The sequence below is a fragment of the Pan troglodytes genome, chromosome 1 (assembly GCF_028858775.2).
Source record: "Pan troglodytes isolate AG18354 chromosome 1, NHGRI_mPanTro3-v2.0_pri, whole genome shotgun sequence".
Classification (NCBI taxonomy): Eukaryota; Metazoa; Chordata; class Mammalia; order Primates; family Hominidae; genus Pan; species Pan troglodytes.
In genome coordinates this window covers 121,836,255-121,856,932 of record NC_072398.2, presented here as the reverse complement: position 1 = coordinate 121,856,932, position 20,678 = coordinate 121,836,255, and the positions used below count along the sequence as shown (strand labels likewise).

At 45.6% G+C, this 20,678-nt stretch overlaps 1 pseudogene; it reads left to right on the top strand.

Annotated features, from left to right (window-relative positions):
• The first annotated feature begins 17,861 nt into the window (after positions 1-17,861).
• Positions 17,862-18,698, top strand: LOC469404 (large ribosomal subunit protein uL30-like; annotated as a pseudogene).
• The last annotated feature ends 1,980 nt before the right edge of the window (positions 18,699-20,678 follow it).

Genomic DNA, 20,678 nt, shown 5'->3' with positions numbered 1-20,678 from the left:
TCCTTAGCAGCCTCTTCACGGTTTATTTTTGAAACGAGGTCTTGCTCTATTGTCCAGGCTGCAGTGACCTCCTGGGCTCAAGTGATCCTCCCACCCCAGCCTCATGAGTAACTGGGACTACAGGCACGTGCCACCTGTAGACGGGGTTTCACCATGCTGTGCAGGCTGGTCCTGAACTCCTGGGTTCAAAGTGCTGGGATTACAGGCGTGAGCCACCGCACCCAACCCACAATTTATTTTTTAAACAACTTGCCTCTGGTTTCTTAGTTTCTCAGAAATTTCTCTTTCAAATATTTATCAAGAGAAAATAATCTCAAAAGGCCTTAATACTTCTTCCTATTTGAAAAGAAAATCATTTTCATTAAAAAAAATTTGGAAAATATAGAAAAATAGGAAGAAGTAAAAGCCCACTCATAATCTACCAGTTTCACCAAATATTTGCTGCATGCCTGAGATATATGTAGATATTTTAATACATGTCTGTGCATATTTATGTATTCTTTTCAGTTCTTTTTAAAATGCTATTTTTAAGTTGAGATCACAAGAATGATGTAGGCTTTTTAAAATTTTTTATTATTATTATTATTTTTGAGATGGAGTCTCACTCTGTCGCCCAGGCTGGAGTGCAGTGGTGCAATCTTGGCTCACTGTAACTTTTGCCTCCTGGGTTCAAGTGATTCTTCTGCCTCAGCTTCCCAAGTAGCTGGAATTACAGGTGCGTGACACCACACCTGGCTAATTTTTTGTATTTTTAGTAGAGACGGGGTTTCACCATGTTGGTCAGGCTGGTCTCGAACTCCTGACCTCAGGTGATCCACGTCAGCCTCCCAAAGTGCTGGGATTACAGGGGTGAGCCACCGTGCCTGACCCCGGCCTATTTTAAAAAGTATTTTAACATACGTCTTTCCACATGTCATCAAAATACTCTGCAAATATGAATGTGAACTACTGTGCACCACCCCCTGGTGAGCCTCCCATGGTTTATGATTACAGCTCTCCTCTGTTAAGAATGACTGTGTCCTAATGTGACCAACAGTGTGCACTCTGGGTTTGACTTTTGTTTCCACCACTTTCAGGCTGTGTGACCTTAGGCAAGTTATTTCCCCTCGCTGTGCCTGCAGGTCCTCACCCATTTCATGGGGATAATAATAGCACTTTTCTCACGGGTTGATTTTGAATTCATTCAGCCACTGGATATAAAGCACTAAGCAAGAACTCAGTAAATATTAGCTATTATTATCTTTGCCTAAATCTCTCCAGATTATTCCCTTAGTCTAGATGCCCTGAGTGAAATCACCAGGTCCAAGGTAGAATTTTTTTTACTGTTCTTGATAGAAATGAATCAAAGTATGTGAGCAGAAATAAAAAGTCATTTCCTTGCCCTCGACCTTGCCTGCATCTTCCATGCCAGCCCGCCACCTCCTCTCCTCTTTTGGAGCCCCACCCCCTGCCCTTCCTCTCGACCTGCTGTGTGTGCCTGCGTGTGTGAAGGTGCCCGCATCTTCTTCCTGGTCAGGGGCCAGATCTTACATGGAATGGGGGGGTGAGGGGGAAGGAGGGTGGGTGGCAGAGGGAGTAAATAAAATAGGTAACCCAACCTGTCTCCTCCAAGGTTTGGGACCTGTCCTGAGTGAAGTCGACCCTGGGGGACTGTCCCTCATCTGTCCCTAAAGCTTTCAGACTGGGAAGTATGAGGGCTGTGTGCCAGGCCACATCTCACATGCCCTGCACGGGGTCACCTCTCCGTGTCCACTCCTGGGGGAGTGGAGGGGAGCAAGTGGGGAGCTATCTGGGCCCCCAGGCTGGGGTAGAGGATGGGTAAGGGTGTTTGGTTAGGGTGACAATAATCCTGATTTCTAAACCCTACATCAGAACATTTACCCTATCAAAGTATTGCCTCACTTATGAATGCATTCATATGAAATTCCAATAAAGGCTTAAGCCTTAACTCAGGTTTAATCCAATGTTTGAGAAATCACTTTATTTTCAAAATGAGAGTGAAACTGCCCAAATTAGGATGCCCTGGGCAACCTGGGGTGGGTGGTTTCCGCAGCTGGACCTGAAGCAGGCAGCCTGCAAGTCTAGAAATGGGGGCGATCTAAGTGCCTTGATTTTGTGCGCATACCTGTCTTCTCCTGGCAGACCCTCAATGTCACCCCCACCCCCTGGCAACATGGGAGAGCTGAAAGAAAACCTTTGAGGGCTGCAAAATATGGAAAAAAAAAAGTTGAAATTGACAAATGTTTAATGAAATGCCTTCAGAAAGTAGCATGTCAACTTCAATATTTGTTAAGTCACATGCCATTATATTTGAAAACAATTTGTAAGTTGGATTTTTGACAAGAGTTCCAGAATATGCAATATGATTAAAGAGAAAGCATAGCCAATAGTAAATTAAATGAGTTACTCATAGTCAAGTAATTTCAAAAGCAAATTTATAAAAACCCCTTTAAAGCAAAGCAGTTATATTTAATGAGGGGGTGTGGGTGCATTTTAAATGCAAGTGAGGGTGGGGCCTCCAAGAATCAGATGCAGGGTCTATAAAGGACTTACTTAAAATGGCTCAGCCCCGCAGTCCCACTCTGGGCCACGGGGGTTGGCTCAGATATCGGTCTTGCCGTCACCTTCAACTCTCCTGCCTTCCTAAATAGTCTGGGCAGATTTGGAGCAGCTACTGCTGCCACTGGCATCTTCTCTGAATCTGTGCAACAGATACGCACAGCTGGAATTTCTGTCTCCCCTTTGCAGATGAGAGACTGACCTGGGTTTAAACCTGAGTGTTCTGTTTATTAGCTGGGCAAGTCAGCCCTCCTCCCTGACTTCCCAGGCCTGGAGGAGATATGCAAAGGGGAGTGGCTACCAATCCATTCCCAGCCAGGGTCCCAAGCTACTGCTGGGGTATGCTGGTGTGTCTACTACGCATTTGACATGGTGGGGTAAAATACCTATGAGCACCTGGCATTGGGCTGAACTCTTTGTAAGTGTGAATGTACTTCCAGCTCCTAGGACTCTGCATGATATCTATCACCATATTCCCTCGCGTCAACAGGGAGAATGAGGTTCGGGAGGTTATGTAACTTATCCAGGATGACTCAGCTAATGAGTGCCAGAGCTGGGATTTGACCCCAGAACTGTCAGGCTGCAAAGTCTTTGTTCCTCCTACTCTATCATGGTCCCTGGGGTACGTGTCTGGTTGAGGGGGTCCCTCTAGGGGTGGGGTGCTCAGGGAAGGGACAGGGTCAGGCTCTGATGAGCAGAAGGATCAGTGCGGGTGAGTCTAGAGGCAGAAGGGTCATGGAGGAGGCTCCTGCCACATCCCGGGTGTGATTGACAAGGACCTGGCTGGTGGCAGTGTGGGTGGAGAGGAGCTTTTGTGGGGAGGCTGCTAAGACCAGTAGTTAAGACAGAGGTGGCAGAGGTGGCCACAGGATTGTGATTGGCTGGCACAGCCTGATATGAGATCGAGAATGTGAATGCTCTGAGGCGGCCATTAGCCTGACCCCTCCCGGTTACCTTATACCCATCCCAGTCCATACACTGCCAGAGAGGTACTGGGTTTGTGATCCCCGGGCTCTATCCCACGGCACAGCTGTCACTTATTAGCCATAAGATCCTGAAAATTTCTAGGAACTCTGAGCTTTAGTTCTCTGATCTATCAAATGAGGATATCGGGGTCCACGTGTATTGGTTTGCTATGGAGATTAAATGCTGTTTATAAGGCAGAGTTCAAGGACAGGGGACTTGAACAACTATGGAGCTAGGTCAGAAACTCCACTGGGGGGACAGAGAAGGGTGGGCTAATTCCTTTTTGGAGAAAATAGCAATAATACCATGCTTGCTTTGTGCTTTATAATTTTCCACATTTGGTTTTTGCAACAGCCTTTTGAGTTGGTCAAGAGTGTGATTATTCCTCCCAGCAGCCTCAAATCCTTTTGGAACCAGGTGTGAGCTAAACAAAAGTTATAAAATGTTACAAGTCCATAATGGATAATGGTACTGAAAGTCAGAGAGTCCCATACTTTGCCTGGTCACAGGGATAGGAGGTGGAGAGTGGAGTGAGGACCTGGTGCTGGACTCCCAGCCCAGTGCTCTTATTTTGAGCTCCCTTTGGGACCTGCTGGAGATTTGAGTCAGAGCCTGGCCAGGGGGTTAATTGGGGGTGGGAGGATGGCTCCAGGTGACCGTGAAGCTGAGGTGGGGATGGCGAGGGTGGAACAGGGTGTGAGGTCTGGGCCTTGATGGGGTCACTAAGACTGGTTATTTATTTATTTATTTATTTTTGAGATAGAGTTTTACTCTTGTTGCCCAGGCTGGAGGGCAATGGCGCGATCTCTGCTCACCGCAACCTCTGCCTCCCGGGTTCAAGCGATTCTCCTGCCTCAGCCTCCCAAGTAGCTGGGATTACAGGCATGCGCCACCACGCTCAGTTAATTTTGTATTTTTAGTAGACATGGGTTTCTCCCTGTTGGTCAGGCTGGTCTCGAACTCCCAACCTCAGGTGATCTGCCTGCCTCAGCCTCCCAAAGTGCTGGGATTACAAGCGTGAGCCACCGTGCCTGGCCAAGACTTTCAAAGGCAAGTGCCCATGTGTTTGTTTATTTATTTATTTATTTATTTATGTTTTTATTTTTTGAGACGGAGTCTCGCTCTTGTCGCCCAGGCTGGAGTGCGGTGGCATGATCTCGGCTCACTGCAACCTCCGCCTCCCGGGTTCAAGTGATTCTCTTGCTTCAGCCTCCCAAAGTAGCTGGGATTACAGGTGCCCACCACCACGCTTGGCTAATTTTTGTATTTTTAGTAGAGATGGGGTTTCACCATGTTGGCCAGGCTGGTCTCGAACTCCTGACCTCAGGTGATTCGCCCACCTTGGCCTCCCAAAGTGCTGGGATTCCAGGCATGAGCCACTGCGCCTGGCCTCATGTGTGTCTGTTTAACTCCGCTGAGTTCCCTCCTCTCACTTCTCCTACCACCTTGGGCCTGTGCACCCTCTGGGAGAGCCCCTGCTGGCTCTGAATCCCAGTGCACCTCCTGGGCAGCTGTGGAGGCTCGGCGCCCCACCCTCATCTCAGCCTCTTTCGCACCTGCTCCTGCTCTTCTGCTCCTGGCCCCATCAGCTAACTCCCATTTATCTCATTTCTTTCCCTGAATAACTGTTCTTTTTAAACCCTCACAGCAGCACTGTGTAGTATGTATTAGCGTTATCCGTATTTCACAGATGGTTATCCTAATGCACAAAGAAATTAAGTAATCAGCTCTGGTCACTCAGCGGGCATCAGGTAGAGCCAGGACTCAGCCCCAGGCCCATCTGACTCCAGATTCCAAGTGGAGCCATTATGGCGTATCTTCTCCAGTGGACTGGCAACCTCCAGAATCCTGCATGACCAGGCTGTCTCAGAGCATCTGAATCTCACATCAGCTGAGACACAGCGACATCCAGCCAGGATACGGCTGAGATAAGCGGCCTTCGGGTTTTGTCACAGGGTAGCAGGGGAACCTGGGACAATACCCAGCGGCCCACCAACTGCTCCCTTGTTGGGGAATATTCCTTGCCTCGTAGCGTGGGTGAGCCTGCTCCTAGCTGGTCCTCCTGCCTTCCTGATGGCTTCCTCGCTGCCTCCCTCTCTCTACCCACCTCTTCCTTCTCCCCAGCAGGCCAGGAGGCCAATACCTGCTGCAGGTGCCTCGCCTTTCCTTGCAGCTCTTTCGTCAGAGCCTGGAGTCAGGATGGAAGTTGGTTGGGAGAGAAGCAGGTGCTGGGGCGAGGTGGAAGGAGGAGGGGCGAGAGGAGGAGAGGCTTCTCCATGGTGTTCATCGAAAGCCCTGGGTGGACAGATGCAAGATGGACCAGCAGCTGGTGTTCAGGAGGCCACGGGTCAGGCCCTCACTCCGTTCCCTCATGCAAATGTGACTGCCCATAGAAACCAACTCCCTCTAACCCAGCACACAGGAGCTGATAAGCTACTTATCAGCTTACAATAAAGACTCAAAACAACAAGCACAGGATTTAAAAAAAAAAAGTCAACCAGAAGTGGCTTGATGAGCAATATATTGGAACCAGGGTTTCGAAGAGTCTGGGTCAGCCCTGGGCCTCCTTCTCCTATGCACCCATGTGCACTTGAGCAGAGCCCTTCTGCCCAGAAAGTGCCTTTGTGGGTTTAGAAAAAGATGTCCCTTCCTTGGGTAGACACAGCCTCCTGATGGGGAGCACAGCTTGGCCAGCAGAGCACAGGCTGGCTTGCAGTCTCTGATCACCCAGAGGCTCTCGCGCAGCATGTAACCCACCTGACATCTGTGTCAGCCTGGCTGGGGGTCTCTGGAGCGCCCACAGCCTGAGGGTGCACGTGTAGCTGCATTCTCACTGATGCCACTAGTTCTTGTGCCTACTCTTGGAGGATGTCACCTATCCAGGTCTGAACGTTCCAGGCAGCATCCTACATGAGTCTGTAAATCAACTGAAGCTCCAGCAGCCCCCACTCCACCCAGTTGTGTCCTGCAGCTGAATACTTCTCAGTGCCCACAGAGCTGCCAATCACCTGGGGTTGCCATGGGAGTGTGCATATTCATGCCTCAGTGTCCCCAGAGTGGCCGGCCAGAGCCCCACCCTGAAGAAGCCCAGTGCACGGCTCTCTCCTTTCCCTCTGTCACGTCCTCTCCCTGTGCACCAGATACCCTGCTGGGCTGCTTGAGCCCTGGGGTCATGCACAAACCCAGAGCTGAAACATCCTCATGCCACCTTTGTGTGAGTTAGGAAAAGGTGAGCCTTCTGGGCAGATATACCCCTGAAAGCTCAAAGAACGAAGGGCATATTTTGGTAGAGTGTCTCTCCCTCCAGGTGACTGCAGCTGTGCAGCCTGAGTTTTTGGGTGAGCAGAGTGTAGGCTGGGTTTCAGCTCCTGCTTGCCCTTTGGCTGGTAGTCCTCGTGCAGTACCCAACTGGTCCACAGGGTGGCGGTACCTCCTGAGAACAGCTTCTCCTGCCTGAGGCTGGGTTCTGGGAATGGATGGGCTGGGGCACCCTCTCTAGGCACCCATGCCCACTAACTCTGCAGCGGGCACACTTGGGGCCCCACTCACCAGCCTGGTGGGCAGGCTAGCTCATGTATGACCCCTCCAGTGAGAGCTATGGCTTAGGCTCATGCCAGGATCCCTACTAGGAGAGCTGCACAGCCACCAGCTGAGGCGGACCCCGTTTCTGCAGGGCAAGGCTGGAGCCACATGCACACACTGGCTTTTTGGCTGTCCTGTCCTAAGCCCCCACACCACCCACATTATCTCGTGACCACATTTTTCCTCCAGATAATGTGGGCCACGTGTGGTTAGGCCATATCTTCTTTTACATCGGCAAAACCTAATGGGGTTTCCAGACTCCTCCTGCTCTTCATGTGGAATGCCTCTGAATTTCTAGATGATGTCTGCAGGCGTGTTTTGTTTTTGTTTTTCAAGACCGGGTCTTGCTCTATAGCCCAGGCTGGCATGATCTTGGCTCACTGCAACCTCCACCTTCGGGCTTAAGCAATCCTCCCACCTCAGCCTCCCGGGTAGCTGGGACTATAGGCGCACACCACCACACCCAGCTAATTTTTGTACTTTTTATAGAGATGAGGTCTCACTATATTGCCCAGTCTAGTCTCAAACTCCTGGCTTCAAGCAGTCCACACACCTTGGTCTCCCAAAGTGCTGGGATTACAGGCATGAGCCACCATGCCTGGCCTTTCTGGGGGTGTTTATTTCATCTCTGAGTGGATTTTCCAGTAACCCTCAGAGCTTTGAGGAAGGCCTAATTGTCAGCCTCATAGACTGGTCACACCCCAGGAGATAAAGCTCCTTGCTAAGAGCCCTGGCAGAAGATTACATGGGCTGTGGGTAGTCAGGACAGGGAGGAAGCTCTAGGGTCTGGGGCACTTGGATAAGTCTCCAAGGAGGAGATTGGCTTTGACCAGATGGATGGGGAGAGCCTGCCTGGAGGAGCAGGAGGGAGGAAGGCATTTGGGGACTGTGTTGGGGGCATCTTCCCATCCTGCTCTGGTGTGGGGTCAGTGCTCCAAAGGCCCACGGTAGAAGAGGATGGCACTGCCCTTCACTCTCAGACCAGTGCCTCCCTGAGATGGAAACCAGAGGATCTCCTTGCCTCCCTCAGAGAGAGAGAGAGAGGCTCTGCTGGCACAAGAAGCTTGTCCCATGACACTTAGTCCAATAATTGTTCCCCATGTGTGCTTAGCCCTGGGAACCTGCTGATCTTGGGTAAGGACACAGGGCCATAGCAGAGCCCAGGAAGGACACTTGGGGCTCCAAGGTTAGGTTCTTGGTATTAAGGTGAGAGACAAAATGATGGCCCTCTGACTGAGGAGATTTGGCCTAAAGAGGATGACCGAGCTCGCCGCGTGGCACGGGATAGAAAAGATTTGCTGGCCTCTTATGGAGTTAGGGTTGGGGTTGGCATGGGCTACTAGAGGGGAGGTGGTGGGGCCAATAGAGAGGGACAGGTCTGCAGAAAGCACTTTTCTATCCAAGCTGTAGGCCTTGGGTTTCTCAGTCTCACCCACCCTATCCACATAAGCCTCAGCGCAACTTTACACCCACTAGGATGACTACAATAAGACAAGAATGGAAAATCAGTGTTGCAAGGATGTGGGGAAATTGGAACCCTCATAATTGCACGTGGAAATTTACAGTTGTGCAGCCACTATGAAAAACAGTTTGATGGTTCCCCAAAATGTTAGAATACAATTACCACATGACCCAGCAATTCCCCTCCCAGGTATATTCCCCAAAGAAGTGAAAACTGGCACTTCAAAAATATATGTACACTCTCTGGGCATGGTGGCTCATGCCTGTAATCCCAGCACTTTGGGAGGCCGAGGCAGGTGGATCACCTGAGGTCAGGAGTTCGAGACCAGCCTGACCAACATGGTGAAACCCTGTCTCTACTAAAACAATACAAAATTAGCCGGATTACATGCCTGTAATCCCAGCTACTTAGGAGGCTGAGGCAGGAGAATCGCTTGAACCCCTGAGGCGGAGGTTGCAGTGAGCTGAGATTGTGCCACTGCACTCCAGCCTGGGTGACAGAGTGAGACTCTGTCTCAAAAAATAAATAAATAAAAATTATATACACACACACACACACACACACACACACACACACTCATGTGTACAGCAGTAATATTCACAATAGCCGAAAGGTGAAAATAGTCCAAATGTGCATCAACAAATAAATGGATAAACAACATGTGTTATATCCATATAATGAAATATCATTCAGCCATAAAAGGGATAAAGTACTGATTCTTCCATTCAGTGGATGAACCTGGAAAACATTATGCTGAGCAATACAAGCCAGACAAGACACAAAGATCACGTGCTGTATGACTGTATTTATGTGAAATATCCAGAATAAGTAAATCTGTAGAGACATATACAGATTGGTGGTTTCCAGAGGCTGGGGAAGTGGGGTGATGGGAAGCAACTGCTTAATGGGTATGGGGTGTCTTTTGGGGGTGATAAAAATATTTTGAAACTGGATAGAGGTGGTGGCTGCCCAACATTGTGAATGTACTAATTGCCACGGAATTGTTCACTCTAAAATTGTTCATTTTATATTATGTGAATTTCACTTCAATGTAAAAAAAAGAAAAAAACCAACCTCAGTGTTCTTAATAGTAAAAAGAGGCTAATAACACTACTTATTTCATGGAGAGGTGGTAAGAAATAAAATAATAGGCGCAAAGTAGCCACCATTCAGCTATTGAATAAAGGGTGGCCAATGTTCTCCGAATGCTACTTTCTGGGGTTGCACCAAGGGTGCTCCAAAACTCTTTCTTGGTCCCCGGGGAATGTGGCTTAAGTTCCTGCTCAAAGAACCGAAAAGCCCAAAGAGCTGTAGCCGCGAGGTGGCGCCTAACGGGCTGTCCCTCTACTGTGGTCAGAGCCGTGCCCCTTGCAGGTGGGTAGCGCTGAGAGCAGAGCAGCGCCCGCGGGACTGGCCTGAGGATCCCGCAGGCAGGAGGGACCCCGCGGGCCTTTCCCTACCTGGGAGGTGCACGGTTGGCCACCAGGGCGCGCTGCTGGACTCTCCCCAGAAATCGGGCGGAGGTTTAGGCCTCAGAGTCACTTAAACTTGTAACCCTACCGGTAGCCGTGGAGTCTAGTAAACGTGGGGTCGGCTGGGGTTCGCCAGTCATCCCATGCTGCTGAGGGGCAGGCATGGGGCCCGTTGGCCACAGGAGACCTCCAGGCTTCTCTCCCACTCTTCTGCCTGCACCCCCTCTCGGGTAGAGGCTGCACCTCCTGCTTGGGTTCAGCCACCTTCAAATACTGCATCAATGGCCCGTGCCTCTGCCTGCGGGGCTGGGCCAGCGCGGGAGAGGCAGGCGGAGGGTTCAGGGAGCTGGGGATCTGCGGTATGTCCTGACCCCACACACTTTGTGTGTGCCATAAAGCCACAGCCTTTCCTTCCCACCCAGCCCCGTCTGAACGAGAAAGCATCACCTCTGCTTTCTGTTTGATCCGGCAGTTCTCAGCCAGGCTGGAGGCGGCCTGGAATCCCAGCTCGTCTACTGACACCCCTAGTTTCCCTCGCCGCTCCTCTGGAGGACGTCCCTAACCCCTGATGCTGCACCACAGGCAGAGCTGCCAGAACCCCACCACCACCAAGATTGCTACCTGGAGATTCCTGCTTGTCCCCCCAACCCCAGGTCAGACCCCTGCATGCATCCATGGCCCAGCTCCCGTGTTCTGGGGCCATCTTTATAACCTGCTGTACATTCCTGCCAGATTGAACTCATTGCCTCCCCCACTTGACCTCATTCTCTCTTTGTGCACTTTCTTTTTTTTCTTTTCTTTGTCTTTTTTTTTTTTGAGACGGAGTCTCGCTCAGTCGCCCAGGCTGGAGTGCCGTGGCGCCACCTCGGATCACTGCAAGCTCCGCCTCCCAGGTTCACGCCAATCTCCTGCCTCAGCCTCCCGAGTAGCTGGGACTACAGGCGCCCGCCACCACGCCCAGCTAATTTTTTGTATTTTTAGAGACGGGGTTTCACCGTGTTAGCCAGGATGGTCTCGATCTCCTGACCTCGTGATCCACCCGCCTCGGCCTCCCAAAGTGCTGGAATTACAGGCGTGAGCCACTGCGCCTGGCCTCTTTGTGCACTTTCTTTGTATTTAGGGAAACAGCAACAGTAAACCCCAAATGACAAAGGTCATTACAGGGACCTTTTTTGCAGCCAATGATGTTTGTGTTCCCCGGTGCACTGCTCTGAAGCTTTCCCACGCATTCGGGCTCAGGTCTCTCTCCGGCATGTCTGCTGCCTTGTTTACTCCCCCCTTAGCGTGTGTTTATAGGATCACATTACACGAAATATTCCAGCCTTGTGAAGTAGCATTTCTTGCTGATAATGAAAACAAAAGACACAAAGAATTCTAAGAAATGCCTACAGTGCTTGGCACGTGAGGGCCTCTTGGCCTAGGGCCAAGTTTGTCTACTATCAGCCCCCACGGTGTCTGGAAAGTCTTGGATTGTTGTTGGCTCTTTGGATCCTGTGGTTTCACCCTGCAGCTTTTTGTAGGCAGTGTGGTGTCCTGGGTAGACCCAGGCCTTGGGGTTGACTGGACTGGTCAGATACAACTTGGTGACTTGCTAGCTGTGTGTCCTTGGGCAAGTTACTTAATTTTCCTGAGCCTCAGTTTTCTCATCCATAAAATGAGGGAAGAAAGAAATAATTCAAAGAGATGTTTTGAGAATTTGGTGAGGAGGTATATATAGTAGACAAGTCATAGACACTCAGTAGGTATTAGCTGGGATTATTAGCAAAAGCAAGTAAGCCCCTTCTTTAAAGGGAACATAGCTTTTTTCTAAACCCCACTGTCATACTTAAATTGGTGATCAAGAAGTTATGTTTCTCAAGACACCCAGGAGCAGAGGCCAGGGAGAAGGATGTTCCAGGGCACAGGGGAGACCTGGACTGCCACGTGCACTTAGGGATGACCTGCACCTTCAGACGAACAGCAGGAAAAAAGACTCTTTTCCACTTCTCCTGGTTTGAGGTGGAGTTGGGCCCCCTGTCTGAGTAGGGTGAGGTGGCTGGCAGAGAGCTGGATGCCCCTTCCAATGGCTGGCCAGAGGTAGCAGAGGCAGGATTGTTCTCAAAGGAATTAGGTAAAAGCCCCGCAGCCAAGTGTGAGATCAAATCTCAGAAAATATCAGTACTGGGCTGGGCATGGTGGCACCGTGGCCAGTCTTAGCTGGACAGTTTTAAACTTTCTTTTCTCGGGTTTTTTTTTTTTTTTTTTTTGAGAAAACAAGAAAAGATTGGTTACTCTAATTAAATATAATAATGAGAGTAGATGGTTAATTGTACTGGATACACTAATGCAGAGAGATACAGGTATGTGTACAGAATAAGGTATGATTTTCTGTTTATTTAGAAAAGTTACTACAGTTTATTCAAAATACATTTAATATACACATATCTTATTCAATTATATTTTAAGGCTATAGTTAAAAGCTTTAAAGTAATTTTTGCTATTGAGTTGTGGGAGTTCTATATGTATTTTGGATGTTAGCTAACCTCTTCTCAGATACGTGGTTTGCAAATATTTTCTCCAATTCCATAGACTGCCTTTTCACTGTTGTTTCTTTTGCTGTGCAGAAGGTTTTTAGTTTGATGTGGTTCCATTCGTCTATTTTTGCTTTTGTTGCCTGTGCTTTTGATATCATATAAAAGAAATCATCGCTTAGACCAATGTCATGAAGACTTTCTCCTATGTTTTCTTCTAGGAGTCTTATAGGTTTAGGTGTTATATTTAAATCTTTAATCCATTGTGAGCTCATTTTTGAGTGTGGTGTAAGACGGGGTCCAATTTTATTCTTTTGTATGTCCATATTCAGTTTTCCCAAAACCATTTGTTAAAGAGGCCATCGTTTGTCCATTGTGTATTCTTGGCACCCTGTTGAAGATCAGTTGATTATATACACTTAGGTTATTTCTGGGCTGTCTGTTCTGTTCCATTGGTCCTTGTGTCTGTTTATATGACAGTACCATACTGTTTTAATTACTATAGCTTTGTAATATATTTTGGAATCAGGAAGTTGATGCCTCCAGCTTTGTTCTTCTTTCTCAAGATTGTGTTGGTTATTTGGGATCTTTTGTGGTTCCATATGAATTTTAGGATTATTTTTTCCTATTTCTGTAAAAAAATGCCATTAGAGGCTGGGTGTGGTGGCTCATGCCTGTCATCCCAGCACTTTGGGAAGCCAAGATGGGTGGCTCACCTGAGGTCAGGAGTTCGAGACCAGCCTGGCCAACATGGTAAAACCCCGTGTCTACTAAAAATATAAAAATTAGGCAGGCATGGTGGCGGGTGCCTGTAATCCCAGCTACACGGGAGGCTGAGGCAGGAGAACTGCTTGAACCCAGGAGGCAGAGGTTGCAGTGAGCTGAGATCGCACCACTGCACTCCAGCCTGGGCAACAGAGTGAGACTTTGTCTCAAAAAAAAAAAATGCCATTAGATTTTGATAGGGATTACATTGAATCTGTAGATCAAAGTAGCGTGAACATTTAAACATTATTAGATCTTTCAATCTATAAACATGGGATGTTTTTCCATTTACTTGTGTCTTCTTTGATTTCTTTCATCAATATTATGTAGTTTTCTTTGATTTCTTTCATCAGTGTTACATACAAGTCTTTCATCTCCTTGGTTGAGTTTATTCCTAAGTATTTTATTCTTCTTGGTGCTATTGCAAATGGGATTGTTTTTTGTAATTTTCTTTTGGATACTTTGTTGTTAGTGTACCAAAACATAACTAACTTTTGTATGTTGATCTTGTATCCTGCAACTTTATGGAATTTGTTTATTCATTCTAAGTTTTTTTTTTTGTGTGTGGAGTCTTTAGGGTTTTCTACATATAAGATTATGTCATCTGCAAACAGAGATAGTGTTACTTAATCGTTTCCAATTTGTATGACTTTTAAATTTCTTTTCCTTGCCTAATTGCTCTGTTAGGACTTCCAGTACTATGTTGACTAGAAGTGGCAAGAGCGGGTATTCTTTGCCTTGTTCCTGATCTTACAGACAAAGCTTTCAGTTTGTCATTGTTGAGTATAATGTTAGTTGTGAGCTTGTCATATATGGTCTTTATTTTGTCAAGGCAAATTCCTTTTATACCTAGTTTGTTGAGAGTTTTTACTATGAAAAGATGTTGAATTTTGTCAAATGCTTTCTCTGCATCTATTGAGATGATCATTTGATGTTTATCCTTCATTTTGTTAACGTGGTGTGTCACATTAATTGTTTTACATATGATGAGCCATCCTTGCAAAGGACTTGAATAGACATTTCTCAAAAGAAAGCATACAAATGGCCAACAGGTATATGAAAAGATGCTCAACATCACTAATCATAAGAGAAATGCAAATCAAAACCACAATGAAATATCACCTGTTAGAGTGGCTATTGTCAAAAAAAAAAAAAAAAAAAAAAAAAAAAAAAGGTAAACAAAGTGAGACAAGCTCCCAACCGGTAACAAGTGCTGTTGAGGAGAAATTGGAACTTTTGTACACGGTTGGTGGGAAAGTAAAATTGTGCAGCCACTGTGGAAAACAATATAGAGGTTCATAAAAGAATTAAAAATAGAACTACCAAATGATCCAGCAATCCCACTTCTGGGTATATATTCAAAAGAATTGAAGGATCCCAAAGAGATATTAGCAGTCCTTTGTTCATTGTAGCATTATTCACAATATCCAAGACATGAAAATGACCTAACTATTCATCAACAGATGAATGAATAAAGAAAATTTGGTATGTACATTCAGTGAAATATTAATCAGTCTTAAAAAGAAGGAAATTCTGCAATATATAACACTATGGATGAACCTGGAGGACATTATGCTAAGTGAAATTAGCTCGTCACAGAAGAACAAATACTGCATGATTCCACTGACATGGGGTATCCAAAATAGGCCAACTCATAGAAACAAAGTAGAATGACGGTTTTCAGGGGATCGGGAGAGGAGGAAATTAAAACCAATCCAACTGTCCAGAGACAGTTTTTGTTTTGTTTTGTTTTGTTTTGTTTTGAGACGGAGTCTCGCTCTGTCGCTCAGGCTGGAGTGCAGTGGCGCGATCTCGGCTCACTGCAAGCTCCGCCTCCCGGATTCACGCCATTCTCCTGCCTCAGCCTCCCGAGTAGCTGGGACTACAGGCGCCCGCCACCACGCCCGGCTAATTTTTTGTGCTTTTAGTAGAGACGGGGTTTCACCGTGTTAGCCAGGATGGTCTCGATCTCCTGATCTCGTGATCCGCCCGCCTCGGCCTCCCAAAGTGCTGGGATTACAGGCGTGAGCCACCGCGCCTGGCCATAGACAGTTTTTAAAAAATAAACTTAAAGCTTGAAACTCACCAGATCCAGACAATTAAATACCAGGCCTCTCAGAAGGTATCAAAGAACGGAAACTCACCAGATCATCACATCCAGACAATGAGATGCCAGGCCCCTCATTCATCATGATTGCTTCCTTAGCCCTTCAGAATTCCTGTTTTCCCATACATAGTTACATTTTTTCTCTGCTATATAAACCCCTAATTTTAGCCAGTCAGGGAGATGGATTTGAGACTGATCTCTCATCTCCCCTACTGCAGCACTCTATTAAAGCCTTCTTCCTTGGCAGTAATCATCTCAGCGGTTGGCTATCTGTGCAGCAAACAGCAGGACTCAGACTGAATCCCTGGTGTTTCGGTAACAAAATGGAGAGTTGCTATTCAAGAGGTATAAAGTTTCAGTTATACAAGATAAACATATTCTAGATATCTGCTATACAACACCGTGCTCATAGTTAACAATACTGTGTACCTGTTTACTTAAAAATTTGTTAAGAGAGTATGAGGCAGGAGAATAGGGTCTGGAGGCAGGGAACCTAAGGCTGATTCACACTGAATTTCTAGAGCTAAATCGAAAGGAAAATCCCAACTTTCCATGCCTAAGTAACAAAAGGACCAGAAGCTACTCCCTTTGCAAACCCCCTGCTTTTCTGCTCTGCAGATGGAAAATGGACAGTTCCTCTGATTGGTTGCTTTCTGCAGCCAATCAGATATTTGCATAGAAGTGTAACTTTGTAACTTCACTTCAGCCTCTGATTGTGGACCACTATTCATTTGCATGGGGTGAACACCAAGTGGCCAATGGCAAACTTCTAGGAGGTATTTGGACCCCAGAAGACTCTGAATCCAGGCTCTTGAGCCCCTATGCTTGGCCTGCTCCCACCCTGTGGAGTGTACTTTCATTTTCAATAAATGAAAATTTGTTTGCTCCTTGTTTTGTTTGTGCGTTCTGTCCAGTTCTTTGTTCAAAATGCGAAGAACCTGAACGCCCTCCACTGGTAACAAGCAGATCTCATTTTAAGTGTTTTGATTACAACTTAAAAAAGAAAGCTTTAATTTGTTACCTATTTGTATATTTATATATCTGTGTATGCCTAAATGCATACACATAAAGGAATATTAATAGAGCCTTTATTATAATCTATTAGAAAATTATGTACCAAAGGAGTAAAATTAGGATTTGGCTCTGTCATGTAAAATGACTCAGTTGTTTTGCACCCAGATTACTAGAGGTTATTTTTTTCACCAAATTATTTTGTTAACTCTCAGTGTTTTTCACATGCTCTTAAAACATCTTGTTAGAAATTCCCTTGGATAGCCCTGACCTGATTTTATTTGTTCATATTTTAAAATGCTATCACAGACCTAAATTCACCCTTAAAGTAGAGACCACTCCAGAAATTAAATCAGCTCCAATGACTGAAATAATTGCCTGCATCTGGGTCTGCTGGCTGCTAAAGTGTAAAAGAGTAAGCATATACACTAATGGCAGATGCACTTTTGGGGAGTCTGTGAATTGGGAATGCTTTGGAAATGAAGAGTTTTCTAACCTCCACAAAAATCTGCAAAAATTGGATGATGGATTAAAAATAAAACTTTCAGCTGCTTTGCTGTTACCTGAGGAAATAGCTGTAATAAAAGTAGACCACCATTCAATGCACAAAGACCCAGAATTTCTAGTAATACTTTAGCTGGCCACCATGCTAACCCCAGTAGCGTCACCAAGATCAATGCTCCTGAAAATCACACAGAAAAGAGGGGTCTTGGAGGATTCAAAGAGGCCATTTTTAACTGTCAGAGACAAACCCCTGATTCCCAAAAGTAGAAAAGTGAAAAAATCTGGAAGTGGGAAAAGTTTGGATGTTCATGGCAAAAGAGACTATTTGATGCTGTCAGGATAGCTGACACATAATGGCAAATGATTTAAAGTGGAATTTCAGAAAAATGCTTTGCGATATTACTCATAATAGCAGGGACAAATTGGCAACTATACTAAATCAACATTGGTGGGGGTAATTTTAGAGGTATTTCCAAGGATATTTTAAAAACTTGTCCTACTGCCAACAATGCGATCCTAGCAAATGCAAAGGTGGGATATGAACAAGAACTAAGATCTCGAGGGCCCTTCAGACCTCCAATCACTTTATACAAATGCCTCCTGCAATGGACTATAAATATGTTCTGATTATTTTGGTTTTTTTTTTTCTCCTTCAAGATGGATTAAAGCTTTTCCTTGCCAGAGAGTTATGGCTGTTATAACTGTGGCAAAAATTTCTGCTTGATTTTGTTTTCCAACCTGGAATTTCCACTTATTTCTCTAATAATGACAACGACACTCATTTTACTGGTATTGTTATTAAGGAACTCTGTAAAGTTTGCCTTTTACCCAAAAACTTTACTGTCCTTATCATCCACGGTCCTCAGGAAAAACAGAGAGAACTAATGAAATTTGACAGCTAAGATGAACAAAGCTCCCTTAAACTCCAATGGTCTAAAATCTTCTCTTTTCCAGCTGGAACCATAGAGGGTGTCAAAGAGAAGAAGAAGAAGGTTCCTGCTGTGCCAGAAACCCTTCAGAAAAAGAAAAGGAATTTTGCAGAGCTAAAGATCAAGCGCCTGAGAAATAAGTTTGCCCAAAAGATGCTTCAAAAGGCAAGGAGGAAACTTATCTGTGAAAAAGCGAATAGGCAGATGTACAGAACTGAAATTTGAATAGTGAGGGGGGCAAGAAAAGCTGGCAACTTCTATGTACGTGCAGAACCCAAATTGGCATTTGTCATCGGGATCAGAGGTATCAATGGTGTGAACCCAAAGGTCCAAAAGGTGTTGCAGCTTCTTCGCCTTTGTCAAATCTTCAGTGGAAACTTTGTGAAGCTTAACAGGGCTTCAGTTAACATGCTGAGGATTGTAGAGCCATATATTGCATGCGGGTACCCAAATCTGAAGTCAGTAAATGAACTAGGCTACAAGCGTGGTTATGGCAAAATCAATAAGAAAAGAATTGCTTTGACAGACAACGCTTTGATTGCTTGATCTCTTGGTAAATATGGCATTATCTGCATGGAGGATCTGATTCAAGGGATCTATACTGTTGGAAAAGTCTGCAAAAAAACAAATAACTTCCTGTGGCCCTTCAAATTATCTTATCCACGAGGTGGAATGAAGAAAAAGGCCACCCATTTTGTAGAAGGTGGAGATGCTGGCAACAGGGAGGACCAGATCGACAGGCTTATTAGAAGAATGAACTAAGGTGTCTTCCATGATTATTTTTCTAAGCTGGTCAGTTAATAAACAGTACCTGCTCTCAAATTGAAAAAATAAAAATAAAATAAAATCTTACCTCTAGCTTCAGTGTGTATAAGATCAGCCCCTTCTGGGACCCACAGGTTACCTCCTTATGAATTAATATGAGGCCAAGCTGGGTGCGGTGGCTCGCGTCTATAATCTTAGCTATTCAGGAGGCTGAGGTGGGAGATTGCTTGAAGCCAAGAGTTTGAGGCTGTAGCGCACTATGATTGCACCTGTGAAGAGCTACTGCACTCCAGCCTGGGCAACATAGCAACACCCTGTCTCTAAAAAAAAGAAAAAGAAAAAGAAAAATGGCCTGTCCATGTATTTGAAAATTTCACCACCAATCTTTGATTTGGTCCTATTACAATTATGATGAAATATGATTAAGAATTGCAAGGGCGTCATAGAATACCTTCAGCTTTATCATCAACAGATATGATCTTCATTTCCAAACAACTCACTTATGATTCACAACAAGAGATTTAGTGTTCTGGAAAAGACCTGAGATTAACTGCCTTTGATCCTCGAGGAAATGGACCTTATCAGATACTTAACAACTGACCCAGCAGTAATATTCCAAAGTATGGATCCTTAGGTAAATTATTTCCTAGCTCAAAAGACATACAATATTTCCTCCTGACTCTTGCACACCCATTCCACTGGAAATCTTAAACTGAGATTCTTAGGTATGCTCCAGAAGATGCTGACTTCAGAGGTGGATAGCTTCTGCCCAGCACTTTGGATAAGGATTAACAATCTGACTCAACACCCTTTCCTGGCTATTATTCTACTTTGAAGCCATCTAAAATATTAATGTTAGTTTCCTATTTTCATCCTATTATTTATTTATTTATTTATTTTTATTTAAAAGCCAGGGTCTCACTCTGTTGCTCAGGCTAGAGTACAGTGGCACAATCATAGCTCACTGCAGCCTCAGACTCCTGGGCTCTAGTGATTCTCCCACCTCAGTTTCCCAAGTACCTGGTATGATGGGCACAAGCCACTGTACCTGGCCCTCATCCTGTTACTTCTGACCTCTTATGTTCTCTATCTACCACTTAACAGAAAACAAAATTTTCTTATACTTTTTTTCCCCAAACCATTGCTGCCACTCTGAATCTAACAACCCTGCTGACAAAAATTTCATAGCTGTCCTTTTAAAAACTTCACAAGGCAACCTCCCTTTAACTGGCTCCTTATGGTAATTATGTTTCACTCACATCATTCATCCCAACCTTCAGTCTTGCAACAATTGTGCTTAGACTTCGTGCCAACAAATTGCTTCTGCTGAGGCCATTACAAGGCCAATAAATCAGGACTAATATTGGGTCTATTCTGGCTACCACGGTTGTTTGCTTTCTTCAGAGACATCTGAGCCTGCTTTGCAGAAACTATTTAATTCCACTCAAGGAATCTGTCCATCTTGAGGAACACAAAAGTGACTCATTCCTATTGTAATAAATGATACTTAATACCAGTATAATCAGTGCTCCACTAAAATCCTGTTTCTTACATGACATCAGGCTTATTCTGTCCACTGCATAGTAACTTACCCTGTGATTGCAATGAATTGTTAGAGATTGCCAGATATTTAAAACTATCATCCCACCAGGAAATCATGTTTTCTTGAAAAAGATATACAGAAGTGCCCAGGCGCCTTGGCTCACGCCTGTAATCCCAGCACTTTGGGAGGCCGAGGGGGGCAGATCACCTGACATCGGAGTTCGAGACCAGCCTGACCAACATGAAGAAACAGTGTCTCTACTAAAAATACAAAATTAGCCGGGCATGGTGGCGCATGCCTGTAATCTCAGCTACTCGGGAGGCTGAGGCAGGAGAATTGCTTGAACCCGGAAGGCGGAGGTTGTGGTGAGCCGAGATCGCACCATTGCACTCCAGCCTGGGCAACAAGAGCGAAACTCCATCTCAAAAAAGAAAGAAAGAAAGAAAGAAAAGATACCCAGAAGCTTCTAAAATGAGGAAAGCACAGATAATCTGGTGGACCAT